This window comes from Ambystoma mexicanum, chromosome 5q (genome assembly GCF_040938575.1).
Source record: "Ambystoma mexicanum isolate Mex_15411 chromosome 5q, UKY_AmexF1_1, whole genome shotgun sequence".
Lineage (NCBI taxonomy): Eukaryota > Metazoa > Chordata > Amphibia > Caudata > Ambystomatidae > Ambystoma > Ambystoma mexicanum.
The window spans coordinates 781,101,592-781,123,467 of record NC_090933.1 but is presented as its reverse complement, the minus strand read 5'-3'; the positions used below and the strand labels follow the sequence as shown (position 1 = coordinate 781,123,467).

General features: G+C 44.9%; 1 protein-coding gene across 13 annotated transcripts in view; it reads left to right on the top strand.

Annotated features, from left to right (window-relative positions):
- Positions 1–21,876, top strand: part of PAG1 (phosphoprotein membrane anchor with glycosphingolipid microdomains 1) — an 846,294-nt gene that overhangs the window by 574,215 nt on the left and 250,203 nt on the right. For 10 of the 13 annotated variants that reach the window (XM_069621265.1, XM_069621260.1, XM_069621255.1 and 7 more), the window contains one exon: positions 2,169–2,220. The exons of the other annotated variants lie outside the window; for them this stretch is intronic. The gene's annotated coding sequence lies outside the window, so the exon portion shown is untranslated. The remainder of the gene's footprint in view (positions 1–2,168; positions 2,221–21,876) is intronic. 13 annotated transcript variants of the gene reach the window in all.

Below are 21,876 nucleotides of genomic sequence, written 5' to 3'. Positions count from 1 at the left end.
TTAGCAGGCCTTCCTTACCAGAACAGAATGACCACATCATTGTATTCAATAAAAATAACAAAGAACTTTCACTCCCTCACCATATTGTAACATGTCATGGTGACATAACATAGATTAGGGAATTCTGGGCTGATTACTGTTTCCAGAGTTTGTCCCTTGAAATGTATTCGGTTAATGCATCTTGACCACGTTATTTTGGGATTGGTCTCGGAGACGAATATCCTGTTCTGTTGTAGAAAGATTGCTTCCCTTAATTGGCACTTATCACAAGCTCATCGTAATCAAGCCAATCGACCTTGTTTAAACCATATACATGTCTTGCATATTCTGTGGATTATTTATTGCTGCTACCAATATCTATAGATGCCAAAAAAAGTGCCCTTTTTGTTTCCTGAATTGTGCCAGCGAAAACTTCTATTTGGAGAGTGTACGTTGTATTTTACAGACCGGTCTGAGTAGTTTGTCGCACATTTCTATTTGCCTTTAACGAGACTGGGCTCTATTTGGTCTTCATTTCGTTTTACCTCTACTTGGGGATTCCAAGTAAATGATCCTTTTTTCCTTCTGTCGCTCAGGTTTGACAGTGGCACATGCTGTCGCGCTCTTCAACATTACTGATTGATTGGGTATATACAATGCGCTTATAGACAAGTGTTTCGAGGCACAACACGACAAAGGGTGGGGGAAAAAGAGGACAAAACAAAAACGATCCTACTAAGCCTTGTGTCCTTCTGAGCGTGCAAGTGCAGTAAGAGAAGTGCAGGGGTAGAGGCGGGGTAGTGCCAGTCAGAGCGGAGGGGCCCTTGAGAAAAAAAGCTAGGGCCAGGGGAGGCCAAATGGACAGAGCCAGGGGAAAGCAGAGAGTGCAGGGGAGGAAGGTCCACAAGCTAAGTGCGAGGTAAGGAGCTGGAAGGGTTACAAGGGTGCAGGCCCAGCCAGGCAAGTGTGGGGTAAGGGGCCCAGAAGGGCAAGTGGAGGTTGGGGGCGCAGGGGGTTTGTGTGGGACCAAGTGCAGGGGAAGACTAGAATGTGGAGGGGAGGGGGGCTGGTGCCCTGAAGACTTAGAAGGAACCAGGCAGCCAGTCAAGAAAATTGGAATTGGTTATTTATAACATGCTTTATACACAGAGGTTTCTAAGTGCACACCCGGGGATCGAACCCGTGTTGCTCTGCGTCCTCTTGCTTCCAAGGCAAGCGCACTGCCCCTGAGCTATCTGCCTGGCACGGCCCGAAAAAGACAGTGACGTTAACGGGAGAGAGGGAAGGAAGAAGGGAAAAGGAAGGTTTTGAGAAGCTTCTGGAACTTAAGGAGATACGGCTTATTAAACATTTAACTGATATATCTAGCTTGGTTGGCCTGCCCTATTGCAGCCATCTACCTGCCCGTGAGTTTGGAAAGCCTGCCGTCGTCCTAGTGCCTCAACTAGTTCCTTTAAGCTGCAATGCCCACCTTCCCCAGCAATCCCCTCTCCCCCTACGGCTATTGCTGCAGAGTGGAGAGGCAGCCTGGTAAGAGCCGGAGATAGAAATATCCAAAGTATGCAGCGTACCTGCCCATGGGTAGGGTGGAAGAGCAGAGGACACAGGAAAAAACGTTATCGTTCATTTCCCTCGGTAGTATTACTTTACTTCAATAGTTCCTAGAGCATGGATTAAGTGTGATTTGTGATCAAGTGTGATTTACCTCTCAAAATGATACATTGGAACCCATTTTATTTTTCTTACCTGGTCTCTAATGCAATGTTTTCGCCCTTTGTGGCATTGACCTGGGACAAGGTATCCAGAAAACACCCCCGAATGTTCCCGTGATGCTGAAACCACTATGTTGCGAAAACGTGGAAAACACCATTTTCATAGTCAAGAATTCACGCGCCATTATTTTGTTTTTTCCACTCTCACCTCACGCTGCACATTAGCTCGTAATAAGGCGCCCTTGGAGCTCACAAAGCGTGCTTCCGTTTAGTTTTGCCGAATATATTTAATTAAAGGTGTTGGGGGGGTATGGTCGGGTATGCCGGGATGTTGTTAACGAACAGAAATGTATGTCAGAACCTGTTGGTTTTATTTTTTAAATTACAAATCGGAGGATCCGTCGAGGCTGAAAAATGATCATGTGTAAATTGCATGCACTCGGCTTCTCCTAAATCAATGCTTTATTACGTTTTCAGCTTCTGCGGCGCGAGAAGACTTGGGTAGCTGCCAGTGAAACGAATAATCCAGGTAAAAAAGCGGTCGCTATATATCACGGAGCAGTAAATGTCGCTCCATTCGCCTAATTACACTCGCTTCTGCTCCCTCTGGCACTCACAAGGTTGAAATAATCCACGCATTTTAAAAAATGAGTTCAAATGTTGTTTTTTGCTGCCTCTAGAACCTTAAAGCCGCCTCAAACCGGGTAAAATAAACAAAGACTCGGGTCGAATTTTGGTAGAGGAAGTGACATCATCAGTTGCTGTTGAAATCCAGTGTTTTTGCAAATGTTTTTGGGAAGTCAAAATGCTTCTATGCTTGAAACATTGGCAGTAAATGACATGTGAGGTGTACCTTTTCCCCTCTTCACTGTGTTGCTTTTGTGCCTGCGTGCTCCTCCCCCATTCTGTCGTTTTGTTTTAATGTGAACATCCTGCGGCAAGCTACAATGTGAAGCGAATGCCGCAGTGAGATGACTGGCACTGGAAATGACACACTGAATGACTTCCAGTAGTTGGGTAAGGACCTGATGAATTGGCATAATGTAACCACTGTGCAAACTCAACTCTGCTGTCATAGATGGTTGCTTTATGTAAGAGTATGCCACATAGGAACGATTCTGCCCGAACAGACACGCAAGGGCAAAGATGTTCAATGGAGCCCAAAGTACAAATGGGTCATGAAACCTCTGAAAAGTATAAGCCGGTTATGCAAATAAAGAAGACGCCTGCGGGCATAACTCATGAGAGCTGGTGTGAGTCTCGTTGATGCCCAGGAACCCGGACTGTATCAGTTAAGTTAACAGTTCACTCCTAAGATATATAAAGCCTTATAGACTGAGGAAAGGGTTGGGAATGGTCATTATCACAAGCGATAACAACCCCTCCCACGGTCTATAAAGCTATTTGGCAATAAGCCCTGATGGTGTGGGCATTACTGGGCATTACTGAGCCAGCCAATGCCTTGGGCCGAGGGCTTTAACACAGCCTAAGGCATTTCTGCCACGCTAATGTATCCTCCAAGAGGGGTTAATTGCTGTAAGTATCCCCGCACATTGTACTGGGTTACTAATATATATTTTTTTCCAAGTGGAGTAACGGCGTGTTTGCCATTTCTCAACTTGAAAAAAACTAGAAAACAAGATGGCCGCTATGGCTCGGAGAGAAGGGAACTTCATGTAGTCTCTCCTCCCTTTCCATGGCGGCCATTGCAGTGTCAGGAAACTTAGTGTTACCGGTGCCAGAAGGGATCAAGGGAGTGCCAAGTAAGGGTTGCAGGAAGCTAAATATGTGGAAAAGGGGAACATCGGGGGGGGGGGGGGTTACAGGGAATTGGATGCACTTCTCGGACCCAGCGGGGGAAGATGGCCACCTCCAGCTCTGAGGAGGCTCGTAGAAGGGGTTTTACCATGTGTTAAAGCCCCTGTTCTGAGCCGTCTGTGTGGGAGGTCGCCACCCCCCTCATGTGTACTAATATTGAGTAAAGTAAATAGACAAACTCAGTACATTGAATGTGTTTTTATTTTGTAGTGGTTAAATAGCAAGGTTGTTTGTAGAAGTTAAAGTATTTTCATTACAAACGTAGTTAAACTAGAGCAGGTTTAACATGTGCATGCATTAGGCGTCATGTAAAAGTTAACGGTTTAATAATAAAAAAAGTTAAAGCATATTCCGATCTGGTGTGTTAAATAGGATGGCTCAGCAACAAAAAAAGGTCCTCTCAGAAGGGAAGTTTCTGGTTGAAATAAATCTTGCCTCTAAATTGCATTGTGGTTTCTTTCTGTGTCTGTCAAAATGTTCAGAATGCAGTCAATATAATCAGTTATTGACTGCGCTCTGAACATTGTGGTTGGATGAGAGGTCAATAACGGTCCCCACATGCTAACATCCTTCCTGTCACTCCTCAAGTACGCCCTTGTGCACCCTTTCCTCAAAAAGCCATCTGCTGACCCTTCCTGTCCAGCTAAATACCACCCTTTCTCCATTAACCCTTCCTGGACGAACTCTTGGAGAAGCTGGCCATCTCCCAGCTTATCCACCACACTGCATCTGTTGGTTGTCTCCACAACCACCAGTCTGGCTTCAGAGCTGCCAGAGGCACAGAAACTGCACTCCTGAGTGTTACAGCCTTTGAGGTGCCCCAGGCCGCCCCACACAGCAAGCACGAACACACGAGGAATGACTCCCAGACACGTCTGCTGGCAATGGGGTGCCGTGGCAACTGCCATCCAGCCCTAGTTTATTTACTCAGCGCATGTGTGAGCCGGAACGAGGCTCACGCATGCGTGCACACAACATTGCTACGTAACACTGAGCACCCGTGAAGACTTGCTGTCTAATCTCGATTCCAACTCTCCTTCCGTTCTCATTCTTCTTGACTGTTCCTCTGCCTTTGATACAGTCAATCTTGTTGCCCATATAAATCGGCTTTGTGATACACTTGGCATCACGTTCCTGGCTCTGGACTGGCCGCCCTGCTTCCTTTCTGAGCAACCTTCTCAGGTACAACTGGATCCTTTTCTCTCCGCCATCTTGCTCTCCACCTGTGGTGACCCTCAGGGCTCTATTGGCTTTTATACATCTACCTTGCCCCCCTAGCCCACTTGATCTCTGCCTTCTATCCTAACTTCCATTGTTATGTGGATGATGCGCAGCTCTCCTTCAAGCTTCCCTCCTCCTACTCATCCTCCTCCTCCTCCTCCTCCTCTTCTTCCTCTCTCATCCCGACTGTCTGTCTGCTATTCAGGAATGGTGCTCTGCTCAGGATCTCTGCCTTAATGCCAGTAAGACTGAGATCCTTCTCATTGGGACTCCACCTCCCTCCTACACTCTGGCCGCGCTCCATGGGCCTTCTCTTCTCGCATCACAGACCTTGCCAAGCAGGCCCATTTTCAGCTTTACCTCCTCTGAGTCATTCTCCCTTTCCTCACGTCTCGAGAGCTCTTGTCCTCTCCAGGCAGACTCTTCCTCAACCAGCCTAATTCCTCCCTTCGCCCCTTCAACTAATCCAGAATAGGACTGCAAGACTTATCCTTGGCATCAAGCCAAGGAACTGCATCTCTCCAGCCCTAAAATCTCTCCACTGGTTCCCGGTTGCTCTGAGGATCAAGTTCAAACCCTTCTGCATCATCCACATGCTTTCTGGGGCCTAGGACCCCACTACATCCAACTTTCCCCCTCTAAATGCCTCCCTGCTAAGGCCCTTGGGTCTTCTAGCTCCAACTCTCTAAATATCAGACCCTTCTCCAAGCAGAGAGTGGGGGTAGATCTCGCTCCTCATCAGTTACCTCCCTCTGTAATGGCCTCTGTGGCCTTCTCAGACTAGAGCTGGATCTCCTTAAGTTCCAGATCTTCTCAAGACCCTCTATTTCTCTTCCTCCTTACCTCTCCAACTCCCCTCCTAATGGTCCCCCTCTTCCTCTTGACTGGCTGCCTGGTTCCTTCATATTCTTACAGGGCACTAGGCCCTCCCCTGCCAGTCTACCCCTGCACTTGGTCAGCTCTGAACCCCCCACACACCCCCAACCTGCACTTGCCCTTCTGGACTCCCTTCCCTTGCCCTATCCTGGCCGGGCTTGCACTCCCAGAACATGTCCAGCCCTGTTTCTTGCACTTAGAAGGTGGACCTTCTGCCCCTGCACTCTCTTCTCCCTGGACTCTCTCCACCTCTCCTCCCCTGGCACTTGCCTAACCTCCTGGTACTCCCCCGTACCCTCCTGCTCCCTTCCCACCTGCACTTCTGTTTACTGCACTTGCACAAGCCAAATGTCACTAGGCCTAGTAGGACTGTGTTTTTGTCATCCCTGCCCCCCCCCTTGTCTTGTTGCTCCTTGTAACACATTGTGTAAAGGTGCATTATAAAACACAATAAATAAAATAAATGAGCAATAAAGTAAGACTGAAACAGTCATTTTCAAAAGGTCCATTGAAGATGGGGCATTGGGAGCTTTATAAGTGGTAAGTGAATCTTTGCCATCTACGAGATGTACCTCTGTCCCTGACATGTGAGGTGAATATAGTTTGCGTTCGTTCACAAACTCTCCACCAAATTCCCTTTAAGAATGTTTGTCCAACCCGTTTGGAGAAAGTGTTTTATGGACTATTTATTTTCCACCTCCTTGTTAAATACTCGAATTTCATGCTTCACCGAAAATCGTTTTGAAGGCATTGTTCCTCAGTAAGATAGTGACTTTTTTAAGGACCTCCAAAATGCCAACTTTCAGAATTGTATGGCTGTTTATGTTGGTAGATTACTCCTCTTTTAATGCGGATTTGGAACTTCACAGAATCACACTTTTAAGATGTCCTTCCTCCCGCATATACCTCATTGGTGGTGAGGGAATACCTTTGCACCTACATGTTCAACTTGGAGAGTAGGATGTGCAGTTTGTAATGCTATGTTATGTGTAGATAGTGTGATTTCGAGAAATAATCTCCTGTATTCAAGGGATAGCCACCCCCTTTCGGACTACAGAGGTGAGCCCGCTATGCTTAACACCCCCTAAGGGACAATGCGAGTGGTATCCCTCTGGAAGTTTATTTATGTCTACATGCTTAGAAACCCCTCGCTGGTATTAAGCGTGTTGTAAATGAACAACAAAATTAAATATGCCAGGATGAATGATGTTCTTTTCATCACAAAAGAATGTACAATAAATGAGAAATCAGATTTCACAGGATTCAGTGAGCTTCTTACAGTGGGGTGAGTTCGAGTGACATTCTGACCAGGTTGTTCGGAGGGGGGTAAATGGAACAGTCACCTGGGACAATGCATGGGTGGACATACATAGATTAAGGACAACCAACATTAGACATTTTTAAGTGCAGGTCAGCGGTACGGCCAGCTGTGTTAGGGATGTGACTATGATGGATGAAGTGCTAGAATGGAGGCAGTAGAAAGTGAGGGACAGAGGCTAGGTAGAGGTGAGGAAATCTTTTTGCTAGAAGGTAGATGAGAGGTAGGTTAAAAAGGTGACTCGAAAGCAAGAAGGTAGGCCTTTAGTTTGGTTTTGCACACATCTGTATGGACTGTTTCTCAGATTTCCAGGGGAAGAGAATTACATGCAAGTGGAGTAAGAAGAAAGAAAGAGCAGAAGCGAGAGGAAGCACAGGGAGGACAAGGAGCCAAAGGGGTAGTCAAGAAGGCAGAGCAGCAATTACCAGAAGGCTTGTAGAGTTGGTTAGATGAGGACAGTTGCAGTGATGCCTTTCCGTGGATAGATTTGTGAACCAGGAGCAGACGTTTTAATCTGGTACTGTTTTGCATCGTCAGCCATCCAGCCTGGTGACGGTAGGAGGAAGTAGTTGTGAAGTGAGGGAGTTCAAAGAGTCCTGGTAGCAAAGTTAATGATCTTGGTGAGAGGACAGAAAGCATAGTTGTGGAGACCACAGAGAAGGCAGGCACAGCAGTCCAGTTTAGAATACAAGAGTTAAGAGATGCTTGGCGGTGTTAAAAGGAAGGTGTCGTCTGAATTGCCTAATATTTAGGACGTCGATTTGAGGCGCTGTTGCAGTTTTGGAGATGTTAGTAGAGAAGGCATGAGAAGGGTGCTAGATGACACTGAGGGTTCTAGCTGAAGAAGAGTAGGGCAATAGTGTCAGGTGGGAACTGGATAGGCAGGCAAAGCGATGAGAGAGAGTATTTGGCAGGGAAGACGAGCACCTCTGTTTTGGTTGCATTTAACATCAGAGTGCAAAGCTATTTAACATTTAATTGCAGAGAGACAGTTGGAAATTTTGATAGAGAGATCCGAGGAGAGTTCAGGAAAATAGAACATTTGGGTGTTGTCTGCAAAGAGTTGGTATGAGAAACCAAAGGAGGAGGTTAGTGCCCCAAGAGCAGAGGTGTAGAGTGTAAAGAGGAGATGACCCAAGACCTAGCCCTATGTAACACAAACAAAAAGAGGAGTGAGTTGAGATGTGTTGTTGCTCCAGGAGACCAAGAATTGGTGAGGTGCCAGGTAGGATTAAATCCATACAAAGGCTTGATTGCGAATCCCAAGAAGAAAGAGTATTGAGGAGTTCAGAGTGGTCGGCAGTGTCAAAGGCAGCGGATAGGTCAAGGAGAGAATTAGGTTAGAGGATAGGTTGGAGTGCTTAGCAGAGGAGATGAAGTTGGACACATTCATGAGAGCAGTTTCTGTGGAGTGACAGGAGCGGAAAACTGCTTGCAGGTGGTCTCAAAGGTTGTGTAAAACGGTTGAACACAACAATTTTAAGCACTTCGTAGTAGTGTCGAAGGAGAGACACAGAGCAAAAGTTAGCCAGTACATTTGGGGCAGCCCCATGCTTTTTTACGAGTTGGACGACCATGGCTGTTTTGTAAATAGAGGGAAAGCAAGCAGAGTCTAAGGACAGGTTGATGTGTTCAGCAATGTGAAAGGCCGCTAAAGGGGCAATAGGCTTGAGTAACTGAGGAGCAAGAGGGTCTGATGGGGCACAAGAGGGGTAAAAGAGGGGTTAACCTTCATCGGTAGATAGGAGCTCTTCAGTAGTAATGTGACTAAAGTTGGATATCGAGGCAGATGATGATGATTGTAGAGTAGGCAGAGTGTAGAATGTAGGAGGACGGAGTGTGAAGTAGGTCACGAGATAGTATCTAATTTTGGACATTTTTGCAGCAATGTATTCAGCTAGATCATTAGCTGTGAGAGTGGAGTTGAAAGTGCTAGGTTTAGGAGCATTGAGTTTGGGGTGCCCTGTAGCTAGTGAGGAGGGTTAGAATGAGAGTCAGAAAGGGTGCAGTAGAAATCTGTTTCCACTCTATCAACAGAGGACTCTAGAGAGTTCAGGGCAGAGAGGTAGAGTTTCAGGTCCTCATGCAAGTGTGTACGCCTCCATTTGCCCAGCAGCCTACACATGTCTGTGCAGAGACAGTGTATGAATTCGGTGACCCATGGTTGAAAATGCTGAGACGTAGGGATGAAAGTTAGCGGTGAGAAGTGAGAGGAGAATTAATTATATAGTAGTGATTGGAAGCTGGAGAAGGCAGTGTTGTTGGATGAGCCCTCGGGTGTGAAGGAGGAGAGTGAAAATTGTAGTTCCAAGAGAAAGGGAGCAAAGGCAGAAGGTTTACATTTCCTCTCAGTAACGGGTGAGGCAAGTGGTGAAAAGTTAGAGTGTGGAAAGGAGATGGTGGTGGAAACAATATAATGATCAGGTAGGGATGGCGTGACAGTGGTATTAGTGGCTGAGAGAGAGATGGAGATAAATAAGAGATCCAAAGAGTTACCCCGGGTGTGTGTAGGTAGCTTATGAATATAGTTGAGAGCATAGTCACTACAGAAAGACCAAAGTTCAGATTTCTGAGAAGTGGTTGGAGAAGGAAGGTTAAAGTCGCCTGAGAGAAGGAGATGATTAGTGGAAAGAGAATCAAGGCATTGCCCAAGTTCATCAACAAATGATCCAGTGGGACCAGCAGGGTGATTAAAGGATATGATGTGAACTAAGTGAGGAGGAGCAATAGTAGAGATAGTGAATTGAAAAGGTAGGAGAGGATGTGATATTGGAGATTTGTGAGGCACTGAAGCGGGAAAAGAGTAGGTGTCTGGCATCCCCACCTGTGCCAGTCATAGTAGGAGAATGCATGAAGGATCATATTTTTAGAGTCATATAGGGATGCCAGGATAGCAGTGTCAGATGGAGAAATCCCGGTTTCAGTTATAGAAAAGAGATCCAGGGGAGGAGAGCTGGCATGAAATTAGTCGGTGATAAAGGACGTTTTGTTGCATACAAACTGAGCATTCCAGAGTGCAAGTTGATGTGATGAGGAAGAGTAGATAAATTGCATCTCAGAGGAAGAGAGGTGAGGTTGATGGGTGTTATGGGAGGTATGCTTAGCTCGTCCGCTTTGTTTGTTGGAAGTAGGAGATGCAAGAGAGATGGAGTAGTGGCAGTTTCAAGATGTGAGTTTTATGATGGAGATAGGAAAGGAGGAAGTTGTAGAATACTTGTAGAAAGCATAGGGACAGGTGAGTAGGAAATGCAGGAGGAGCAGCAAGAGCAAATGCATTGTAGGTGAGTACTGCAGAGTGGAGAGACAGCAAACTAATTAGTAAGCGAGGAGTACTCACACATACAGCAGGGAAAAATCAAAAAGCGAAGGCCCATAGGTCAAGAGGCTGGTCAATGGCTGGTCTTTACCCTTCACTGTTCCGCCCTTAATTGGGACACTCCAGGCTGGACCGCCCATAGGGAGTTCAAAATTGATGGTACAAGTTGTTGTCTTCTGATCGCCAAGTCCATCAGTGGTTGGTCTCCGATTTTGTCCCTGGTGTTGCTGGGATGAGGCATTGATTTCTGGATTGGTGTTGCTAGAGGAGTCTATTGTGGCCTTCAGCTGGAGTGTGGGCCGACTCAAGCAGTGACTTCCCCCTTAGAAGACAGACTCCAACAGAGATGTAAGTCGCTATCCCCATCCACAGGCACTAAATCCTTTCTAGGGTTTGGATTTTGTGCTGAACATGTACACCCTTTACTAATGGCTGACTTAGCTTCTGACCCTAGGATTTTCCAATATGCTGTGAATACTAATAGTGACAAGTGAACCAGCCCCTGGAGGAGCGCCGTTGGAACAGCCAATCATAGAGGAGGCCAGTGGCGCTTGACTGCACCAAAGATGCCAAAGAAGGTGTGGGGGGGTGGGGGAGGGGGGGTGTGTGTGTGTGTGTGTGTGTGTGTGTGTGTGTGTGTGTGTGTGTACGAACGAACGCCAATGTCGTGACCTGCAGTGCAGCTAATGGGCGGCCAGAGAAACCCCAAGAAGCTGAGAGAACGAGGGAGGAAGCCCGGCTGAAAAGTCACATACGCAACTCTGCGGCGAGAGGAGAGCTGACCAGACTCCACACCCCTCCCGAGGAGTACCACTCGAAGTACATGGTGACTAAACTGGAGTGGGGGGCGGGTGAAAGAGAGAAAGAAGAAGCATACCTCAGAGCAGGGAAGTGAGAAGGGACAGTGCCATGGAGTACACAGAGACTGGGCAAGCCCCTGAGGGGGGAAAGCATGAGATCACTGTAGAGTGGGAAGTGAGAAGAAGAGCCCCAGAGTGGGGAGAGTATGAGAATACCCAAAGAGTGGGGAGTGATGAGAACCACCCCAGAGTGGGGAGAACCTGAGACCACCCCAGAGTGGGGAGTGAGAAGAAGGGCACCACGGTGGGAAGGGGAGATTGAGAGAACACCAGACTGGGGAGGATGAAAGATTGAAAGAATCCTAGAGGTAAGAAAGAATCCTAGAATCCTAGAGGTGAGAAAGACTGAAAAAATCCTAGACGTGAGGAAGTCTGAAAGAATCCCAGGGTGGGAAAGGACAGAGCGAGATCTGGACTCATCTGGACAACCTTCTAGGCCACTAAGAACTGTCTCCTTCGAACCTGAACTGTGGGCAAAGGCCTTTACTTAAAATGGACAGTTGGGTCAGAAACCTGCAGTTTTCCCTTCGAGTCCTACAGTTTTAATTTGTTTAGTTTTGTTTTCTTCTTTTGGAAGATGGAGAAAGTGGTTAAGTTAGAGTAAAATTCCTGATGGAGGAGTTTTTCATTACTTTTAGATATCCTGGCGAGCACCCTTTTGTTATGGAATAGGGCTTGTGCTTGTAGAATTAAAGGATTATTTGGATTTGACAAAAATAAAACTCTTGAAACAATGTCTGGTCGTTTAAGTCCCAACTCTGACCTACAACAATAGGCACTCTATTTTAAAGGAATCTTTGCTTTGTAGTGTGTGTTCCACTTCTTTATACCACAAAACTTTCTTACATTTAACTGGGTGGAGAATTAAGACGGGACGAACTCTTGACACTGTGTATTTACTAAGCTTCTGGGATGCCATATGTGCACTACAATGTCTGTGACGTTATGAGTTTCCTAAAGCACTGAATGTGAACACAAACAATGCTTAAAGTATCCTTTAAAGAGCGGTCTCCTCTGGTTTAAGATGGCTCCAAATGGTGCCCTACGATATCAGGTTTTTATAGGGAGGATTATCTCTTGTTCCTTAACTCTGTAATAATAGCTTTATTTATTACCCAATTTAATAGCATTCCTTTTATCAACCTCAGAAGAATAAAGGGCCGAGTTAGCCTTGATGGAGTTAGTACTTGCCTGTAGGCCTCTAGTTAAGGTTTTGAGGTGGGAATTTGTAACTCCTATTTTTTAATGTTGGGAGTAAAATAATGTTTATGGGAGTAAAAAGAGTAAAGGCCTCATTACGAGTTTTACAGCATTCTGGTAGTAACTCCACCGGAATACCACCAAGTGGAAGTACCGTTACCACCACTTGATCTCGTGGGTTTCTTGAACAGGACCTCAACCTACCCAGCCCATAACCTCTGACACGTCATCTCTCTCTAGACTTAACTCATTTTTCACTACTAAGACCTGTGTACATACATTACTGTTGCCGTGTTACCTTATTGTAATATTTTAATGTATGACTACCTGTAATACTGACCCATGTCTATTGTACATTCCCGACTGCCCATGCAAATTATTTGACTGTAATTACTGTAAATGCTTCTATTGGTTAATATGCCTGTATCATTTTGTACCTGATCTATTCCTATATATACCTTCCTATGCAACTTGTAAGTCTAGCGCCCAGATGCCTCAATGCTCGTAGCACTCTACAAATAAATAACTACAATACAATACAAGTAGTAGTAAAGCGGTGTTAGACCCTATTTAAGGAGTCCAAAGGACTCCATTGGGGATTTTTGGCAGAATTAGCTCCAGTGGAATTACCGAGTGGTAATTCTATTGATTTTACCACTCGCTACTTCTGCCGGTGGTAATTCGGCTAAACATGTCATTTGGCAGAACCGATAAAGTGACGGTTACGGAATTACTGCCATTTTTTATTCTTGCACTGCCAACCTTGTAATGAGGCTGTAAATCCCAGCCATCATCGGAGTATTTCCTAAGGGAATACAAATGTTTTAACTCTAAAACAGAAATGTATTGTCTTTGCACCATGTTTTCAGGACATTAAAATATGCATGTGTACATCTCCAGATCAGGCAATAATAATACTAGATCCTCTGCCTGCAGCTGTACGTGTACTAATGATCTCAACAGATCTTTGGAGCTGTGTGGGTGGAAGCAGGAGACCTACTACTGTGTGTCACTTTCCTCGTTTCCTTTTTTTATTGTGTGTATTTGTACTCCCTATTTTTGTTTGTTAGCAGTATTTGTCTAATTTCTAGGCAGTAAAAGTGGCAAATCTACCCATTATCAGTAAGCTATCTCCCTATATGCTGGCTGTCTAATCTCCCTCATGGACCTTGTAGATATCCCTACTCTAGCCAATAGAATTCTAAGGAGGTTAGAAAGTTCCTCACCCGCACCCACGTTTCCCTTTCCTTTCTGCTCTTCTGATCTCACCCTCCACCTACTCTTCCGCCCCTATGCGGTTTCACTCCTCCTCGCTCTCGCCTCTACACTTTTTGATGTGATCTCTTCTCCCACTCAACTTTGCTACTCCTCCACGCTTCTGCTCCCCATTGCTGTTAATCTTCTCCCACCACCATTTATCTCCTACTGCTACCCTACTATTCTCCTCCTAATAGTACACTCCTCTTTCCCCTGCTCTCCCCCTTCTATGCCTATTACTCTACTCCTCCTTCTTCTCCTCTCCCACCCCACTACGACGTCACCCTCCTTTTGTTCAGTAACATTCATTTTACAGTCACACCCTACACTCTTCCACTTACACATACGCCACACAATCGCACTCTCTCAAACTGCAGAACCCTTGTCACTCCAAAGCCAATGCCTCATCTGCTGTACAACTGTATACACACGCCATCGCACCCTCCTTCCTCCTGCTTGTCTCTTGGTTTTTCACCTCAAACTCCACCCACCTCGCTCAGATAACCCACACATCCTATCTCATATTTAACCTTTTTATCATCCTCTTATTCCCAGCATTGGGTTTCTGTCCGTAGCCAATCCTTACCTGTAATCCCCTCCCCTAGGGGCGTGTATGTGCACCAGAAATCTTTAAGAGGGGCTTAAGCCCCACCCCATTTTTCTATGCAGCCTCGCTCTGAAATAACGATAACGGCCCGGGACGGGAAAGTGTTCCCTCTGTGCTCCCAGTCTAATCTTTGAGAAAGGTTTGGTTAATTAGATATGGGAAGGGTACATCTCCCTACCTCCAATTCATATCCCTTGTGGTCTCGGGGGCTTTGGGCATTGGCATCCATAGGGATTGGCTCTGTTTATTGGCTCTGCGATGTTCTCTGGGTGATGGCGTGATGGCATGGCAGTGCTTTGGCTCAGAATCCGAAGTAAGGCTGCAGACATACTGTACAAGCACAAACAAAAATGGGGGATTGCTAGCAATGATAATGTGACCTGCATTACTCGTATTCCTCCTCCTGGGGACAGCCTTTTTCACCCCTGGATGGACTGGCAGCCACTGTTTCTCCACAAATCACTGACTATGCCCCCTCTGACCTTTCTTTCTAATGTGTCCCTTTCCGGACATATACCCTCCCTAAAGCACTTCTTACAGCTGAAATCCTTCTCCCCATTACTCTTAACTCCATCCACAGCATCTGCTAAGCTCCTGTCCTGAGCGGCCGCCTCCTCAGACTCCACTCGCTCAGGTCTCCCCACGTTCCACCCCCGCTATTGTCACCCCTTTACTCTGAATAATTTTCCATTTGCATCAGGAAATACTGCCCAAGCTTTAACCACCTGGAGGTGGTGGGATATTTTAGACGCTCCACTGGTCCTAGCTCTCTACCCTGCAACTTCAGAATGCTTTTGCGCAATGTTGGTCTGGTTGTCTGGCCTCTACTTGACAGCTATGGCCTTTGACACAGCCCTCAACCACACTCTTCTCGCTGATTGCAGCTGCTGGATTTGAATGCACCGCTTTATCCTGCATCCCTCTTCTCTAGAAGGTCTTTATCAGTGTCCTTTCATCCCATGCTTTCAAAGCTCTGCTTCCATGTCCTTCTCGTTAGCCTTTACCTGTGGCCCTTGCCCCTCTTGTACAAACCTTCAGAGTAACGTACGTTTAATAGAATTACATTCTTAAGTTATACAGGTGTGGCCCCTTCATTGTATTGCCTTTTCAATTGCTTCGAAGTGACCCACACTTCGATGCAAGACAGTAGGCTTGAAAGGAAACTCTCTGCTTCGGAGGACCATGGCGGAGCCAGGAGGAGGAAGTAGTGAGATCTGGGGAGAGAAGGGCAGCTTGGTAAATTAAAGTAAATTGCATAGTTGCATGAAATATAATTATGCATTTACAGACTGGCATGGCCAATGGAAAAAAACATTAAGTGCAAGCACAAACAAAAATACATACAGTACGTACACAAACGTACAATTCAAGCACAAACCATCAAATCAATATCTATTATATAACTATCTTAACACTCTGTGAATAGATTTTTGTTTTTGTTTCCATTAGCCAGTTATACATGTTGGGTTGGTCTGCCACCACCCTCCAATTACATTAGTTTATTAATCTTGTCTTTGTCATGTAGGAATGGTTGGTTCCAGTGGTATTCTCACGTTTTTTTGCAAATAAAATATCAGTGGTTCTAATTTCCTACCTACAAAGGCTTCTTGTGCAATTAAAACTTGGATGATATACTGAGGTGTCTGAAATAACTATTTGCGTGCACCAATCAGTGAATAAGCTGAAGGTCTGATGGAAGCACATTAGGATGTGTGCGTCCTGTGTGGTAGATCAGGAGGAGACGACAGACCAATATGTGCCATTTTCAAATGGGTTATTTCCACAACTATAGAGAAAAGGCCTAACTTTCCCTATCATAAGGGTTTGCCTGCCTAACGGAACTAAACTAGGGTGCTTGTCGTCAGGATTAAAGTCCAAATGAAAAGTCTGTCTTCTGCCTGAAACTAGTCTAACTGACCACACCACTATTACTACAAACAAAAGAACCAAGAGAATGACTCCCTTCTCCTGGCTGGCTTCTTGTCATGCAAAGCACAAGAGGGTATGGCTGGAAGGTTTACAATCAATCTCAACCACTGCATTGCTCTGGGCAACACTCCAGACAATCGTTCTTCACCTGACAAGCCATTACAAAGGGAAAAGACCATATACAAATTAAGCTTGATCCCACCCCAAAAGGGGCAGTCTAGCCCAAACTGCTAGGTCACATCCCTGCTGCTCGAGACCACAAGCATCCCCAGATATGCTCTTATAATTTTGTATAGGTGGCATGGATGTTCCTCCCAGGTCGGACTATGTATTACGATATCATCAAGATAGGTGCCACAGAAGCTGGAATAGGGTTGCAATATCGTATCCATAAGTCACTGGAAAGTCGTTGGTGACTTGGAACTGAATAATCCTCTAGGAGTGTAGAATGCAGATTTTTCTTTGTCACAGGGGGTCAATGGCACCTGCCAATGACCCATAGTTAGATATTGTGGAAATGAAAAACGCAGATACCAGTCTGTCAATATGATCATTGATGCGTGGCATGGGATCATTGTCAAACTGGGGTATCATGCTCAGTTTTTGGAAATCCATGATTAATCTGGTTTCGCAACCAGGGCACTTGGTGGGGACCATGGACTTGCAGATGCTTCTGTGATTTTTGCCTCCAACATTTTCTCCACCTCCCTGAGGATTATTTCCTTTCTAGACTCTGGAATTCTATAAGGACGGAGGTTAACTTCTTTTCCGGGATGAGTTTGTATATGATGTTGAAAATTCCTAACTCTTCCTGGCTCTTCACTAAATACATCAGGGAACTGATGAAGCAGATCTTGTATATACTGTTGTTTTTCAGGTGGTAAATCCAGGGGTATCAAATTGTCTTCTACGGTCTCTTCAGATAAGGGAACCGCCATAATCACTGAGGTTTTCTCAGACGGATTTCCCTCCATTCTTTTAAAAGTTTTACATGATAAATATGAGTTTTCAGTTTCCTGTCTGGCTGTGACACATTATAGTTAACTGGTCCCGTTTGTTCTAAGATTTCATATGGGCCGTGCCACCTTGAGGTCATTTTGTGTTCTGAGGTTGGTAACAATACCAAGACCTTTTGGCTGATAAAAAAAATACCTTTTTACTGTCTTCTGGTCATAACCTGCTTTTTGGGCTGTCTGGGCTTTCTCTAGATGTTTATGCACCAGGATTTGGACCACAGTCCTGTGTTCCTTCAGACAGTCTTCCCAAGTTTCTCTGAGCATATCCAGAGCCTTCCTTGGGTCCCGACCATACAGGAAAAAAGCCTGAAGAAACTTGGGGAGATCTGCGGATTGCAAAAAGGGCCCAAGGCACCATTAAATCCCGATGTTGGACATCACCCTCAACCAGATTTTTCAGAATGTTCTTTAGGGTCTGATTAAATTACTTCACAAGCCTGTCTGTCTGTGGGTAGTATTACAGAGGTGTATAGCGTGGTAATGTGGAGGAATTCTTTCACTTCTGCCATGAGTTTGGACTTAAACGTACTCCCTCGATTGGTTCAAATTTCCTTAGGAAAACCCACTCGTTTGGGGTGAAATAGCCCTGAATACCATAATTAAAGGCCAGAGTCCGTATGAGGGCTCCCCATAATGAAAGGCTTACTTGGAATCAACATGAAATAAGGCCCTGCAATGTCAGAAGAAAAAGGAGAAAATGTAGGCGTCCAAACGTGGAGATGCCTAAAAAGTTTCATTGCCCCTCCTAAGGGGAAGACACAAGAAAACATTTGAAAAAGATCTGGAAAGGCTGAGACCATATTGGCAGAAACAGCAGCATCCAGCATGTAAAAAAATGACAGATTGTGTGCAAAGCCTGGACTGCAGAATGGAGCTTTTACTGTGACAGAAGTAATTGCATGCCAAATCTGAGATTCCCCTCATATTAAAGACATGCTCAGGAAAAATGTGTGCTAAACTTTCAACATAAGAGTTTGTTTCCTGTCATGTTGGGAGCCTGATCTGGGTAAAACTGCTGCAGTCTAATGAATGTCTTTTTCACTGCGGAGACTACAAAAGACATTTCGGTTTGGCCTTTAAGTAACACTTTGTGAAACAAGATGTGCATCAAAGCCTTAAAGTGTAAATATGTTGTAACCACTGTATGCAGCGAACAGCGTTGCAGTGATATTTTAACATATTAATGGAGTGCATTTCCAGAGTTATGGCAATTTAAAATGCAAGCTCAAAAGGCCATTTCAGCTGAGAAGGAAAGTTAAGGGGAATTGCTTGCCAGTAAGTTTCTATTTCCAAAAGAGTGAAACAAGTTGTTCAAAGCCCCGTTGTCATGGAGATGGCCTGATGATTCTCCAGTCCTCCAAGTTTTATGACCAAAAGCACTTAGGCTATCATAAACATGGGCATTTAGCCTTTGAAGCTAGGGGCTGCTCTGAACAAAGCCTCCGTCTTGATGTCAGAGCCCTAAAGCCAGATCCAAAAGGTGGGAGCAGGTTTATCGAGGGAGTGGCTTTCCCTTTGTGTAAAATTGGGAGACATGCTTTTCATCGTGTAATATCCATAATATCATCCCAAAATATTCATGTGCGGATTTCTGAAAAGCTGCCTGCAAGCCGCATCTTGTGATGCAAAATGATTTTTGTGACATCTACACAACCCAAGTTATTTAGGACAATTGTCTGGGGCATTCTTGGTGTTACAGAGAAATATGAAAAATTGAGGGAACATGAAGAAAGTGATCAATATTCTGCACACCGAGCACCAGAGGTTTCATGAATATAGGGGCGGGGAGGAGTAATTGAGGAATAACCTTAACTTTGCCATAGAATAACCTACAAACATATAGGTAGGATCATGTGATTCACAAAAAATATAGTGTCTCTAAATGCTCTCATATGTGGCATAATATGATGTGAAAGGGCAGTTGTCATAATGTGAGATTTCCATGTGCAAAGTCCAGATCCAACCCCCTGTCCCAATGAAATGATTGATGGGGTATCCTCCTCTGGCTTCTTAAAACACTCCCCCATTCGCTGGACCTACCTGCTCGCAGAGGGGGAGGGAACTCCTGAATATTGCCCTATCAGTTTTGTGAGGAAGATGACTCAGCAGTGATGTCATTTGGTTTATAAATTGGTCACTCCCCCTCAAATGAAGGATTCTCCTTCCAAATCTTGAGGTGAGCAGCTGCTCAAATTGTAAACATCTTGCAGAGGGAGGCCTAGATCTTGCAGTGAAGCCTGGAGCAGTAGTAAGCTGGCTTGGGACCCTTTAGTGGACATTGAGAATCCTTGACGGGCCCTTGGCTGGCCTAGCAGTGAGGCCCTGAAGCTTCCTGGTTGTTACTCACGGAGCCGGAAGGTGTGCGTGACCCCAACCTGGATCGAGATGTAGGATGAACCGTAGACGTCTCCGAAAACACAGTTCCCCTGATTTCAAGAATCAGGCTTCCTCTTCGAAAGGGGCTCTTTTTCACGATGTACCACTCTGCTATTTATGTAAGAACAGACAGAGTAATCTATAATGCAAAAGAGCGGGATTGAACGCACCGCCAGACCAATGCTGCAAGAGATATCGAAAAGGTTTTGAGTATTATGCCTAACTTGTTTCGTTTTAATTAATTCTATTAAACACAATAGAACTGCCGGTACCTGAGATAGTGTATGTGAGTAGTCCTGAGAGGAAATCCTGGACCAGTTTCAATAAGGAGTACAGAATCAAAATGGTTGATGAAAACGACAGGAAAAAATAATAAAATGGGAAGGTTAGTATAGGAAGGATAACCTGAACGGCACGAGGGACGCACTAGGGCCGGGTTGGTGCATGTCCTGGAAAGCGTTCGTAAATGCACTTCAGTAGAAAGAACAAACAGTCTCTCAGGATGCGAACACAGTTAATCAGATAGTTGGAGCAAAGGAAGTCCTTGATAAGCAGCACTGGTAAGAATGGTCTTATAGTCCAAATAGATGATTCAGATAGAACAGGAAGAAAAGGACCAAGCAACTTCGTGTTGAAGCGGATCTCAGCAGATCTTGATCGTAGAGCCGGAAACTCCTGATGGTAAGCAGGGCGTTTGTGCAAGCGTAAGATGAATGAGTTTTGAGCGGAAGTGAAGAACTGCAGAGCCCGTAGAACTGAAGATTGAGCGGGGAGTATCCTGCGGTTTAACGGTAGTAAAGAAAAACTACAGTGGCAACAAGTCCTTAGGGTAATCCAGATAAGCAGAAACCGAGTACAAAGCCGAGGTCTGGTAACTAGAGTTCAGAGTCAAAGGTTCACGGAGGGTAATCCGAGGAAGGCAAACTGTGCCGTAAGTGGGCTACGAAAAGGCACGTAGTAACGTACAATTAGCAGCAACGAAGTTCCCGCGGCTGAATGCTTTTAAGGAACAAGGGGGCATGGCTTCCGTGTAAGCGAAGCACATCCGATCAGCTGATTAGCACGTTTACGTGACCTGAACAGTTTCCAAGGCAACTTGTAACGATGCCACAACGGATTCCATGGTGAGGAAGTTCCTCGTAAGAAAGCTCTTTGCTGCTGTAGCGCAACATTGGTGCCCCATGCAGCTCTCTTTTGTAAGTATAGACATCCCCAGAAATAGATTAAACAAGCCCCATCTTCTTTAGCACTACCATAGAGATTCCTCATGACAGCATACCGTATTTTATTTGTTTGGGAAATTCTGTCCTTTTTCTATTGAAAAATATTTTATTTGTCTATGCATTGTGGTAACTCTCCCATTGACAAATCCTTTGTTCACCTGTGCATTGAAGTCATTTTTCCTGTTTAAAATCTCTGTTGCCTGTTAATTGTAGTCTGTTTCCACCTGAAAAGTCTTTTGTTTTCCTCCATATTTAAGTCATTTTCCTGTGGAAGAATTGTTGTATGTCTGTGCATTTTTGCCATTTTCTGTTTAAGAATTTCCACTGTCTGTGTAGATCCCCTAGTATTTTGCTTAGTAAATCAATTAATGCCCACATTACTTCACAGGATAGGGACAGTTAGCATTCAAAACTAACTATCCCTCCCCTGTGTCTTGCGAATCCTTATAAGTATAAAATATTCCCCCAGAAGCCATTTCATTCAGAGCTGAAAAACCAATTATTCCACGTGTTAGAGGGTGTTGGCAAAAACACATTCCCATTTGCCTCTTTGATATTAAATTCCAACTGTTGTTCCTATTGTGAGTAATCCCTTTGTCCTGAACATACCTGTTGGTTTCCCCTGTCATTTTAACTAAAAACCGATTTTTCCTATATTAATTCCCACTTGTTTAAAGTGTGTCAATTTCAGCCCCAGCAAAATGAGTGTGATTTGCATTTTTGTTTTTTAAAAAGTCACTTAACCTTTGAAAAATCGTTTTTCCTAGAGCATTTCCCTTCCCCGATCATATTTGGAGCGTGGATTTTGAATTGCGTTTCCTTCGTTTTTCATTGGTTAGAGCTTGCCTGTCATCTCCAGCAAAATTAGTGTGATTTAAATTTTCGTTTTGCTAAAAATTTCTCTGAACCTGTTTAAACCTGTTTTTTCTAGTCTGTATCTCTTTCCCTATGGTACCCTGGTCACGGATTTCGAATTGCATTGCGCATTGCTTTTATGTTTTTCATGTGGTGCTTGTATTAAGATCTAATTTCTTCTAATTTGTCTTCTCGTGTACAAAACCACTTTGTGCATTGTATTCCTACCCCTGCCATGGCATTCCATTCAAAGGGATTCTATCCAATGGTTGTTTTGGGGTGGAGTGTCGCAGGGGGAGTGCTTAACCTTCCT